General features: G+C 39.2%; 1 long non-coding RNA gene across 3 annotated transcripts in view; it reads right to left on the bottom strand.

The window, feature by feature from the left end:
* Window positions 1-12,510, bottom strand: part of LOC147826441 (uncharacterized) — a 118,244-nt gene extending 105,734 nt beyond the window's left edge. For 2 of the 3 annotated variants that reach the window (XR_015439549.1, XR_015439548.1), the window contains exons 1-2: window positions 12,326-12,510; window positions 10,938-11,001 (exon numbers count right to left, since the gene is read on the bottom strand). This is a non-coding gene — a long non-coding RNA (uncharacterized LOC147826441). Of the gene's footprint in view, window positions 1-7,618; window positions 7,770-10,937; window positions 11,002-12,325 lie in introns of all 3 variants that reach the window. The other variant, XR_015439550.1, reaches the window with a different exon arrangement.
* Between the last annotated feature and the right edge of the window lie 22 nt (window positions 12,511-12,532).

Here is a 12,532-nt window from a genome sequence, read left to right on the forward strand (position 1 = left end):
GCAGGAAGAGCAAGTTTGAGCCCAGTCAGGCAACTTGGTAACTTAGTGAAATCCTGTTTCAAAATAAAAAATGAAAAGAGATGAGGATATGGTTATGTGAAAATGCCCTGGTTTTAATCCCAAGTACAGCAAAAAAAAAAATCTAGGATATACCATAATTTAAATATTTATCATATTAGAGGGGAAACAGTCCTTCTGAACACAAACCTACAAACACAAATCCAGATGCATGTGGAAAAAAAGACTGATAAATCTGGAACAGAAACTTTTGAAACTGCTACAACATACATAAAGACAACTAATGGAAAAAATTATGTACAATGTGCATGTCAGACAAACAGCTAATTTCCTTAGTTTACAAAGAGTTACTAAATAATAAAAAGACAAGCATTTACTTTAAAGTTGGCAGAAACATGCTCAAGTAGTTTACAGGAAAATAAATAAGCAGCTAAAACCAAATGGGACTGGGTTTTCCTTACAGTACTCCTGGCCCAGTAGCCCTCTCCAGGGAGGAAAAATCATTCTTACACTCTTTGAACCTTTGGGACTCTTGCAGACCATTCATTCCCCCTTCGCCTCTTCCTGTATTTGTCTTCTTTCAGGCCATTCCACTCATTCAGCTTTGACTCGGCATTTGGCTGGCCTCCAATCCCTGCCATATAGGCAGGGGGCCTCACTATCCACATAGGTAACCAATCTAAAAACTGGCCTTGATTTCCCTCGCCTCTTTATTTCCAACGTCTTTCATTTCACCCCAGTCACCTACTCCTATGGTATTTCCTTTAACTTCGTTTTTCATAATTGCTCCTCCTCAAAATTATCTATTTCAAAGAACACCACTCTTATAAAAACAGCTTTCTAATTTGTATTAACAACCTCATGAGATTTCCAAGTTTATGAATACCTGTTTTGTCCCAAGCCACCAGTATTACCTGTTTGCTCGTTTTTTTGTTTTACCTCCTAACTTAGCCACCTTAGAGTTCATGAATGATAATTTCAATAATATTCTTGCCAACACCCTAAAATTACCCTGTGCCCTTTCTCCCAGGCCGGCCATCAACCCAGATATTTTCTTTTCCCATACCTATAATCCATCAGCCCCTATCTGATTGAGAGAAATCATTTGACAAGGTAACTGAGTCCCATTTTACATTAATAAGTAATGTTTTTTTCCTATCCATTGTCAAATGTCAGCCCACTTGCTAGTACTTCAGAGAAGCCTTCTCAGATTCCCCAGGCCAAGTACAGTCATCCTATTACAGTGTATTATGTCTTTTTCATCACATTTATCATAACCACAATTTTACATTTAGTTTACATTGATAAAAGTCAATTTTCACTATGGGAATATAAGGCCATGGAGATGTGACTAAATAGGAAGGATATTCATTTTGTACTGTTGCTTATTATTTGAATTCTGTAGCACTCTTTGGAGGGGGGTTTGAGACACAATCTCACTATGTAGTTCAGGCTGGCCTTGAACTATGCAGCCCAGGTGGGCCTCAAACTTATAGAGATCCTCCTGCCTCAGCCTCCCAACTGTGGGATCACAGACCTAAGCCATAATGCCCAACTGAATATTGTAGCAATCTCTTAAAGGATTGTCTTTTTTCTTTTTTTTTTTTTGGTACCAGGGATCGAACTTGGGACATTGCACTTGCGAGGCAGGCATTGGAAACACTGAGCTAAATCCCCAGCCCAGGATTTTCTTTTTAAAAAGATAAAATCATGACTCTCATGTAAATTAAAATGAATAACTCTCATGTAATAAAGTAAAAATAAATAGATATGAGAATTGATTTCACTCATTAATTAATGAGGAAGCAATGTTCTGGTGGCCAGAAGTTCAAAATAAAGGTGTTGGCAGGGCTGTACTCCCTTGGGGGAGGCTAAAAAAATCCTTTCCTTACCTTTTTTCTAGCTTCTGGTGGTTATCAGCATTCCACGTTTTGGGGACACATCACACTCTGCGTATATCTACTATATGGAATCAGGACTCTTTCTATATCTTTGTCTTTACATGCCTTCTCACGTGGCAAATCTTCCCTCTGCCTTATTCTTTTTTTTTTTTTATTAAATTCTTTTATGGGTACATTGTAGGTATACAACACAATTACATTTCTCATTGGGAATTGTACCTTTACATAATGCATCTTGCTTCTTATCTTTTCCCCATTCCTAGTCCTCCCTTCAGCCCCTGGATCTGGATCTTCTAATCTGTTCCACTGGTCCTCAGGTCTGTTTCTTTGCCAGTACCATGCTGTTTTTGTCACAGTAGCTTTGTAGTAGAGTTGCAGGTTGGGGATTGTGATACCCCCTGCCATGTCTCTGTTACCTAGAATTGCTTTTGCTATTCTGGGTCTCTTCTTGTTCCAAATGAATTTTTGGATTGTTTTCTCAAGGTCCATGAAGTATGCTGCTGGGATCTCCATTGGAATTGCATTAAATCTATATAGCAGTTTTGGAAGTATGGCCATTTTCACTATATTAATCCTTCCTACCCAGGAGCAGGGGATGTCTGTCCATTTTCTGATATCATCTTCAATCTCTCTTTTCAGAGTGCCATAGTTTTCAGAGAAGAGGTCTTTGATTTCTTTTGTTAAGTTGATTCCTAGGTATTTCAGTTTTTTGGATGCTATTGTGAAAGGAATTATTTGCCCTATTTCTCTCTCAGTGAGTCTGTCATTCATGTAGAGGAAAGCCATTGATTTTTGTGTGTTGACCTTGTAACCAGCTACTTGACTGAATTTGGTTATTAAGTCTAGAAGACTTTTGGTGGAGTTCTTGCGGTCTTCTATGTAGAGTATCATGTCATCTGCAAATAATGACAATCTGACTTCTTCATTTCCTATCTTTATTCCTTTTATTTCTTGCTCTTGTCTAATTGCTGTGGCTAATGTTTCCAAAGAAACAAGAGTAAACAAGAGTGGTGATAGTGGACATCCTTGTCTTGTTCCTGATTTTAGTGTGAAGGATTTCAGCTTTTGACCATTTAGTATGATACTGGCTGTTGGTTTTTCATAGACGGCTTCTATCAGTTTGAGGTAGAGACCATCTATTCCAAATTTTTTGTAGGGTTTTTATCATAAATGTGTGTTGGATTTTGTCAAATGGTTTTTCTGCATCTATGAAGAAAATGATATGGTTTTTGTCCTTGGCTCTATTGATATAGTGTACTATATTTATTGATTTGCGTATGTTGAAGCATCCCTGTATCCCTGGGATGAATCCCACTTGATCAGGGTGTATGATCTTCTTAATGATCTTCTGCATCCTATTTCCCAGTATCTTATTAAGGATTTTTGCATCTATGTTCATTAGTGAGATTGGCCTGTAGTTCTCTTTTTCGGTTGGGTCTTTCTCTGTTTTGGGGGTCAAGGTGATGCTTGCTTCCAGGAATAAATTTGGAAGTATTGCTTCCCTTTCAATTTCATTGAAGAGTTTAAACAGTAGTGACAGTAGTTTCTCTCTAAATGTCTTGTAGAATTCAGCAGTGAAGCCATCAAGGCCTGGGCTTTTCTTAGTTGATAAGTTTTTTATTACATTTTCATTGGTTGATATTAGGTTGTTTAGAATTTTTAGGTCTTCTTCACTCAACTTTGGTAATTCATATGTATCTAGGAATCTGTCCATTTCCTCTGTGTTTTCTATTTTATTGGCATATAGGTTCCGGAAGTAGGTATTGATGATCCTCTGGATTTCTGCTGGGTCTTTTGTAATTTCTCCCTTTTCATTCCTAATTGCATGGATTTGGGCTTTTCTTTCCTTTTTCTGACAAGGTTGGCTAAGGGTTTGTCAATTTTGTTGATTCTTTCGAAGAACCAACTCTTGGCTTCATTGATTTTTTTGTATTGTTCTCTTAGTCGCCATTGCATTGATTTCTCCTCTGATCTTTATAATGTACTCCCTTGTATGGGCTTTGGGGTTGTCCTGCTCTTCTTTTTCTAGAAACTTGAGGTTCAGCATCAGGTTGTTTAATTGGGCTCGTTCTGTTTTCCTAATATGCATATTCACTGTTATGAATTTCCCTTGTAAGACTGCTTTCATTGCGTCCCATAGATTCCGATAAGTTGTATTGTCATTGTCATTTAACTGAAGGAACTGTCTGATTTCTTCTTTAATTTCCTCTGTGACCCATTGGTTATTCAGAAGTGTGTTGTTCAATTTCCATGTGTTTATGACATTTTTTGAGTTTCTTTTGCTATGGATCTCCAATTTCATCACACTATGGTCTGATAATATACAGGGGATAACTTCAATTCCTTTGCACTTACTTAAACATGTTCTATGTGTGAATATGTGGTCTATTTTGGAGAATGACCCATGTGCAGCTGAGAAGAATGTGTATTCTGATTTTGTGGGGTGGAAGACTCTGTAAACATCTGTTAAGTTCATTTGTTCAAGAGTTCGATTGAGTTCTAGTATTTCATTATTTTTTGTCTAGTTGATCTATCTATTTGTGACAGTGGAGTGTTGAGGTCCCCCACTACAATTGTATTAGTGCATATATGACTTTTCATGTCCGTTAGTATTTGTTTTATATAGTTGGGTGCACTTGTGTTTGGTGCATAGATAGTTATGATTGTCATCTCTTCCTTTGGATTGTTCCCTTTACAAGGATGTAGTGTCCTTCTTTGTCTCTCTTAATCAGTGTTGGTTTGAAATCTACTTGATCTACAAAGAGGATAGCTACTCCTGCTTTTTTTCAGGTTCCTGTCGCATGCAGTATTGTTTTCCACCCTTTAACTTTCAGTCTATGAGTTTCCTTTTGAATTAAGTGTGTTTCTTGTATGCAGCATATTGTTGGATTTTGCTTCTTGACCCATTCTGCCAGTCTATTTCTTTTGATTGGTGAATTGAGACCATTAACATTGATGGTTATCACTGAAACATACTGACTTGTCATTGCCATGACTTTTTCTTTTTGTTGGGTTCTTCCCATTTACATTTAATTTCTTGTCATGCCAGATGGGTTCATTCTGCTTTGCTTCCTGGGGTTGTGATCCTCAATGTCTGTTCCTAGGATATTGTGTAAAAGTCTTTGGAGTGCTGGTTTGGTATTCACAAAGTTCCTAAGGTGCTCTTTGTCATGAAAATATCTTATTTCTCCATCCATTTTGAAAGATAGTTTTGCAGGGTACATCACTCTGGGTTGGAGGCTGTTTTCTTTTAGGGCTTGGAACATGTCACTCCAAGCTCTTCTTGCCTTGATGGTTTGTGTTGAGAAGTCTGCTGTGATTCTGATGGGCTTTCCTTTGTATGTGATTTGTTTCTTTTCTCTGACTGCTTGGAGAACTTTGTTCTTCTGTTGTGTTTCTGGAATCTTAACAATTATATGCCTATGTGTAGATTTTTTTGATCAAGGCTATTTGGAATCCTATATGCCTCACTTATCTGTATGTCAAGCTGTTTTCCCCTGCTTGGGAAGTTTTCTGCCATTATTTCTGTGCAGAGATTTTTTTATGTCATCTCCACTCTCTCCTGTTTCTTCATTAAGCCCTATCAGTCTTATGTTATTCTTCTTTGCATCATCTAGCAGCTGCTGGATTGATTTCTCATGTTCCCTTATAATTTTGAAGCAATTTTTCTTTTCCTGGTCATTAATTGCAATCTTATCTTCTATATCTGAAATTCTGTCCTCACATTGGCTCATTCTGCTGTGTAGACTTTCAATAGAGATTTTCATGTCCTAGAAATCTATTTGCATCTGCTTTATGGATTCCATTTGTTTCTTATGTTGGGATTCCATCATGTTCCTCAGCTCCTCTCTAGATTTATTAATCATGTCTTGCACTAGGGGCACAATTTCTCCTGTTATCTGAGAAATTATTTCTGATTTCATTTTTTCAAGATCCCCTTTTGTTGCCAGTTCAGTGGGTCCAGGTGGTTGAGTATCAGAGTGTTCCATCTCATTTTCCTTTGGGGTTGCTATAGGTGATCTGGAAGTCTGGTTTTGAGACTTATTTACATGTTTTCTCATTTCGGCTGGGGCGGGGGGCTGTTAGCGCCTGCACGGATTACCTCCTCTGAGCTGGGAGAGGTGGGACAGGGGCTGGGAGCAGCAGTAGGGATGGTGACCCAAAAGCCCTTTCCTGTGGGCTGGGGGCAGCGGGAGGGGTGATGGCCGGGAAACCCCTTCCTCTGGACCAGGAGCAGTGGGATGGCGGCTCAGAAGCCCCTACCTCTGGGCCAGGAGCGGTGGGAGGGATGGTGGCCTGGAAGCCCCTTCCTCTGGGCCGGAAGCAGCGGGACAGAAGGTGGCCCCAAAGCCCTTTCCTCTGGGCTGGGAGCAGCGCGAGGGATGGTGACTGGGAAGCCCCTTCCTCTGGACCAGGAGCAGTGAGACGGAGGCTCAGACGTCCCTACCTCTGGGCCGGGAGCAGCAGGACTCAGTACCTTGATCTGGTGGTCTGGTGTCCTCTGCGACTTTGTAGTGTGGAACCAGGTGGCTGCCTGTCTGCAGCGGGGTGATTGGGCGTCTTATGCGTGATTTGGGACCTCGGTAGGGCGTGCACAGACCTGCCTGTCTGTAGCGGGCTGATTCGGCATGTTCCGCATGACTGGGGATCTCGGTAGGGCATGGGCAGACCTGCCTGTCTGCAGCAGGCTGATTGGGCGTGTTCCGTGAGACTCAGGACCTCCGTAGGGCGTGGGCAGACCTGCCTGTCTGCAGCGGGCTGATTCGGCATGTTCCGCGAGACTTGGGACCTCGGTAGGGCGTCCCCTCTGCCTTATTCTTAAAAGGTCACTACAGTTGTGATATTATTTAGGGCTCCTTCAAATACTCCAAAATAGTTTGATCATCTCAAAATCCTAGTTTAGTTATACCTAATATCTTTTTCCCCCAAGTAAGACTATTTTTCATAACAGATATTTTCATAACTTGATATTTTAAGGGGTCATTATTCAAACTACTGAAGATAATTTGCACACATTTTTCACCAATCAGTATCTCTTTACTCTCTTGACAAGATCTTTCATGAAGTTTTTACTTTTAACGAGGTATGGTTTATAAAGTTTTCCTTTTATGTACCATGATGTTCAGTGAACTGCTTTTTATAAGACAAGTTATAAAGATTTTAGTTCATGTTGCTTGGCCCTGTTGCTTTAAGTCTATGGTGCAACACAGTACATCATAGTGGGGAGTACTTGGCAGAGGAGATGTGTTCACCTCATGTCATCCAGGAAGCAAAGAGAGAAAGGAAATGGAGAACCAATATCCCCTTCAAGAACTTGCCCTCAGTAACCTAACTTCCGTCTACTATGCCCCACCTCTTAGTTTCTACCAAGCCAAGGACCAAGCCTGTAACATGAGAGTTTTGGGGGTCATTCTAGATCCAAACTATAGCACTACTCAGTCAAGATTCCTGAGAGTGAGAAGCAGAGAGTAGCTGCTAAGGTCTCAAAATTATTCCAATGCTCAGCAAGTTTGAGAAACACTGTCTTGGTTTTTCTTTGCTCTTTTATAGACTAACAACAATCAGCAATACCTGCGAGCTTGTTAGAAATACAGAATCTCTCGCCCAACCCTAGATCTGCTCAATTAGAATTTGCATTTTAACAATATTACCCCATATGATTTATGTGGGTATAAAAGTTTGGCATATGTCTGAATTACCTGGAGAAGTAATCAAGAGAAAGGTCCTAGCTCACTGAAACAGGATAAGGCCTATTCCTCTTCATTTTTTAGAGGTTCCTGTTATTTTAAGTTCCATGTGAGGCTGGGGATTGACGCCTGCTTCACAAGTACATGGTCCCAAGTTCAATCCCTGGTACAAAAAAAAATGTTCCATGTGAAACTGACACATTAACTAACTATGCTAACAGCACTGCAATGCATAGATTTAAAAACTGGGTTTTACCAGTGTAAGGCATGTCTTGACTGTTCTAGAAATCACATTCTAGTCATCTAACAACTTTTACTCTCATCTGTCAGTCCTCTCTCTTGCCCTGATCCAAAGTACCATCTTAAGGTAAAGCTTACCTTCTTATGGAGTTCACGTCTCCATTTCAGTAATTGTAGTGCAAAGGAAAACTACTGATTTTATTTGAAGAAAGTTCAAAAAAAGAGATTTTTTTCAAATAACATGAAGTGGAATTAACATTTCCTAAGAATAAACCACAATACAGAAACTTGAGAGTATTTTATATTACAAAAATGAATGTTGAATAAATATGCTTTCAATCAAAATATACAGAATTTAATGTATGTTTCAGAAGAAAAAAAACTTATCAGAGTTTAAATCTTTGTACACTTCTGAAATTTCATTTAACATCTTTCATGCAATTTTAAAATAATCTGTTTCTCTGTTTTGTCTTTGTCTCCCTTACATCATAATAATTAGACATATTTCTCTGTAATGGCTGTTTAAATAACTAAGATGAGGTAGGAATATGTTGTGTGGGGAAAATACAAGAAATCTTTGTGAGACTTTCAGTAAGTGACATAACCGCTCAAATCTATACATAGAAAGAAATAAAACTAAACAAACTCTGATTTCAAACTAGTATTAATACTTTGATTATTCCTTTAATGCTTCTATCTTTTCTACTGTTCCATGCAAGTGCTTACTGGTTCATTCATGTCAACACGTAATACAAAAGAGAGACTAGCAATAAATAATATAACAGTCATTTGTGTTTGTAACAAAGCTTTAACAGAAATGCTGTAACTGGCATGTGCCTATTCCCTTCCTATGCTCTGCCTATGAGATGAAAAATTGACAATGGCATTTCCCCCAAGTCCAATTCTAACTCCAAATCTTTTCATTAGTACATATTTTTTAAAATAAATGAATACATATTTTAAGTACATAATGATTACATTTATCATGGGGAGTCTGTACATGTACATAACAAATATTAATCCCTAGTTTGTTCCCTCCCCCTTCCATCCCTCCCTGCTCTCTTCAACATTTTTTCCCTTCCCATTTTCAAAAGCTCTGTTTTCATTTTTTCTTCAGTTCTTTTCTTTTTGGGGGGAGTACTGGGGATCGAACTTGGGACCTTGCGCTTTCGAGGCAGGCAGCAGAACCACTGAGCTAAATCCCCAGCCACGCTTCAGTTCTTTTCTTAATCCTTCTTCCCTTCCCTCTCTTCCTTCTCATCCTTCTTGACACAGAGTTCAACAAACTATTCCTTCCTTCATTCATTCAGCAAATAACTATTCTGTCCCATCTTCCAATATAAAGCAAAATAGATACAGCTCCTGACCTCATAGAACTGACATACAGCAGAAACAAAGGCACTAAAACAGTAATACCACATGTGAAATATGATATGAAAGATGAGATCTTTTTTGCTTTAAGTGGTTTAGTATTTAGATGATTTTCACATTAAAAGTTTAAGAAAAATGCCAAGAAATTTACATATTTGCCATAAAAAGGTGTCCACCCACATTAGCCATTTACAAAGAGTTCTACTCACATATGTACATGATAAGCCTGCAGACATCTGATCAGTGTGATGAAATGTCAAAAAGCCGTATGAATAAATTTAAATTTATGTAAAATTATAGCATCATGCTTAAGGACACAGACTCTGAAGTCAGATTGTCAAAGCTTGTACATGGCTCCACACTTAATAGATTGAGCATACTATGTATCAGTTTATTTTTTTAAAAAAAAGCTTAACATCAGTGCTAATTTCATAGGTTTATCATGAGGACAAAATGAATGAATGTATCCAAACCATAAGCATTTCCTGGCACAAAGCAGGGCCTCAGTCAGCATTATCCATTATAATTCAATTAAATAGTCATGTGTCTAGTATTATTCTAAGAGGAATGGACTCCCCTACAATAAAACTATAGAACATAAATGCTGACGTATAATAAATCACAGTTTTAAGGAACATAGATTTCTGAAACACACAAACAAAACATATAAATAGCATGAAGTGGTATCTATTCCTTGCAGCCAGCCTTTCTGCTTTATGTATGTATAGGCTTTCCACAGCTTGCTATTACTGAGCTTAAGACAGTATTAATCCAATATAAGATACCAAGAGTAGCCACAAAAGTTTTGAGGCTTTGCTATATTTCAGTTCTGACAAATTTCTTCCCAGTTTTGGCCACCAAATTGCTGACCTTTATATTGCTATTCAAGTGAATCCTTGAATTATTACAAGTTACTTGTAGTAACTTGAAACCTCAACTTACTGTATGATAACTACTGTATCAATCTTTCTCAAAAAAATATTTTTAAAAAATCAATTCCAGGGAGGACACATTAATGTATTTTCTTGATTACCCATAAACAGGGAAGAGTTTAATTTCTCTCTTTAAAAAATAAAGAGCATACTGAACTATCTTTGGACCAGAATACTGGCTTTTCTTTCTCAAATCAATTTTGTTATATTTTTTTAATTGGGATATCAGAGAAAGAAGAAATTAGTCTGAGCAGAATTTCACCTCTTTAAACACCAAGTCAGTAAAGTATATACATAGTAATAAATGTTAAGAATAAGCAGCTAAATATTAATAAGCAGTTTTACTGGAATTTTAGAAACATGCAGGGGAGAACGTGAGTGTTCATTGTATGTTAAATATATCATAAACTTCCTTGATTCCAGCCTTGCTTAAAGTGTACTCAGTGGGCTACAACCGTCAGAATTGCCTGCTGAAAACTTAGGAGGCAGATTACTGGGATCTTACCCTAGGAGACTCTAATTCAGTTTGTCAGCTACAGGATCATCCTAAGTGATTCTTATATACACTACAGTTCAAGAAGTAACACATTAAGCTTAATTATGCTTAAGAATATTTCCACACTTATCTTTTGCTTTGTTTATTCTCGCATTTGAAATGAATTCTACTTATTCAATTCATTCAAATCCTTCAATAATTTCTTTTTTTTGTACTGGGTATCGAACTCCAGACCTTGCACTTGCACAGCAGGTGCAGGAACCACTGAAATAATTATTAATATATTGCTTACCATGTGCCAGGCATCACTAAGTCAAGAGCAGACTCCAATTAAACTTTTAACTTGCTGTGACATCCTGGTTAAAAAAAAAAACAACACATCACTTCTCGGCCTTTTGGCTAAGATCAAGTGTAAAAAAAACACTAACTCAGAACAATTAAGTTTGCTGTCAGCTGGGTAATTTCTAGGGCTGAATGGATACCTTTAAAGAACATGGAGTCAGGGCCGGGGATTTAGCTCAGTGGCTCTGTTGCCTGCCTCACAAGCACAAGGACCCAAGTTCGATCCCCGGTACCAAAAACAACAACAAGAAAAAAGAACATGGACTCATGATAGTGGAGTTAACAGAAATAAGCCATTCCAGCTATCTCTGCAGACATATACTACAACTATTACATTTCCAACAGAAATGGGGGGATTAGGGCTTTTATGGCACATAAATGTGACTTCACATATCAACTCTAAATAATTATTCGTAGTACTGGAACTAATTGCAACCTGAGTGCTTCTTTCGCGATTGTGAAGATGACCCTCAGTTTAGCAAGAGAAGTTTTGATTACTTATGACTACTACCACAGATGAAAGAAAAGTTTGGAAACAGGTAACTGAACTTTTCTAGGCTTCAAATTCCTTATTGTACGGTCACTCGGTTCCCCCCATTTTCTTTCCATGTCCTGACAAAAAATCAGAGTATCTTGATCGCTCTGTGACCCAGCCAGCTAGAGGTTTTCCAAGCACGCTTGAGTCCAATCTGGGGTCTTAACATTAGGTTGGTCTCTGAAACACTGAAACTGACCCTGGCCCTGAGCCAAAATTCCTTAAATCCTCACATAAACTCGACACTCGGACCCTCTCACTGCAGCCATACTTGAGGTCTTGAAAGAAGCCCTCTGTAACTTTTTTTTTTTTTATGGTACCGGGGGATCGAACTCGGGGCCTTGCGCTTGCGAAGCAGGCGGCGGCACCATTCAGCTAAATCCCCGGCCCGAGAAGCTCTTTGTAAATTCCCCTTGTAAATACTTCGGACTGATCACCTTGCAATTTAGTGCTTCTTTCTTTGGAATCCCAACCAACCCTATCTCCAGACAGTTTGCAACACTTCTCGGTGGGAACCTCCCTGACATTTTCTGAGGGATAAAGGGTCAGAGGGGAAGAGAGAAGACAAAGAGGAAAGAGAACATTGGGCTGAAAATTTCAGACACCTGCAGTAATACTGTACCTCTCTGACAGACTATTTGCTCCCTCTTTTGGTTTTAATTCTCCTAAAAGCTGCCTCTCTGTGTGGCACGCTGGCTGGCTGGCTGACTGGTTCTCACAGGCGGGAGCCCTTGAGCAAACCCCAAGGATGGGAAGCTGACACACTAAAGAAACAGGGAGCTTTGAAATACCTAGTGTCCCACCTTAAAAGTTTCCTAGTGACTCCGCCCTTAAATCTGACGACTCTGAGCAGAAAAGTAGTGGCGAGAAGCCGCCACTAGACCACTGGCTCCACCCCGGGCGAAGGGGCGAGACTCGTCGGTGCGTCACTTGTCGTCGCCCGTAGGCGGGGCGCTGCGGCGCTGTTCGCTGTTGCGACGTCGCGTCACGTGATCCCCTCCAGCCAGCCA

This window comes from Heterocephalus glaber, unplaced genomic scaffold (genome assembly GCF_053883595.1).
Source record: "Heterocephalus glaber isolate CG9 unplaced genomic scaffold, H.glaber_assembly_v1.0 deba00001472, whole genome shotgun sequence".
NCBI classification, from domain to species: Eukaryota; Metazoa; Chordata; class Mammalia; order Rodentia; family Bathyergidae; genus Heterocephalus; species Heterocephalus glaber.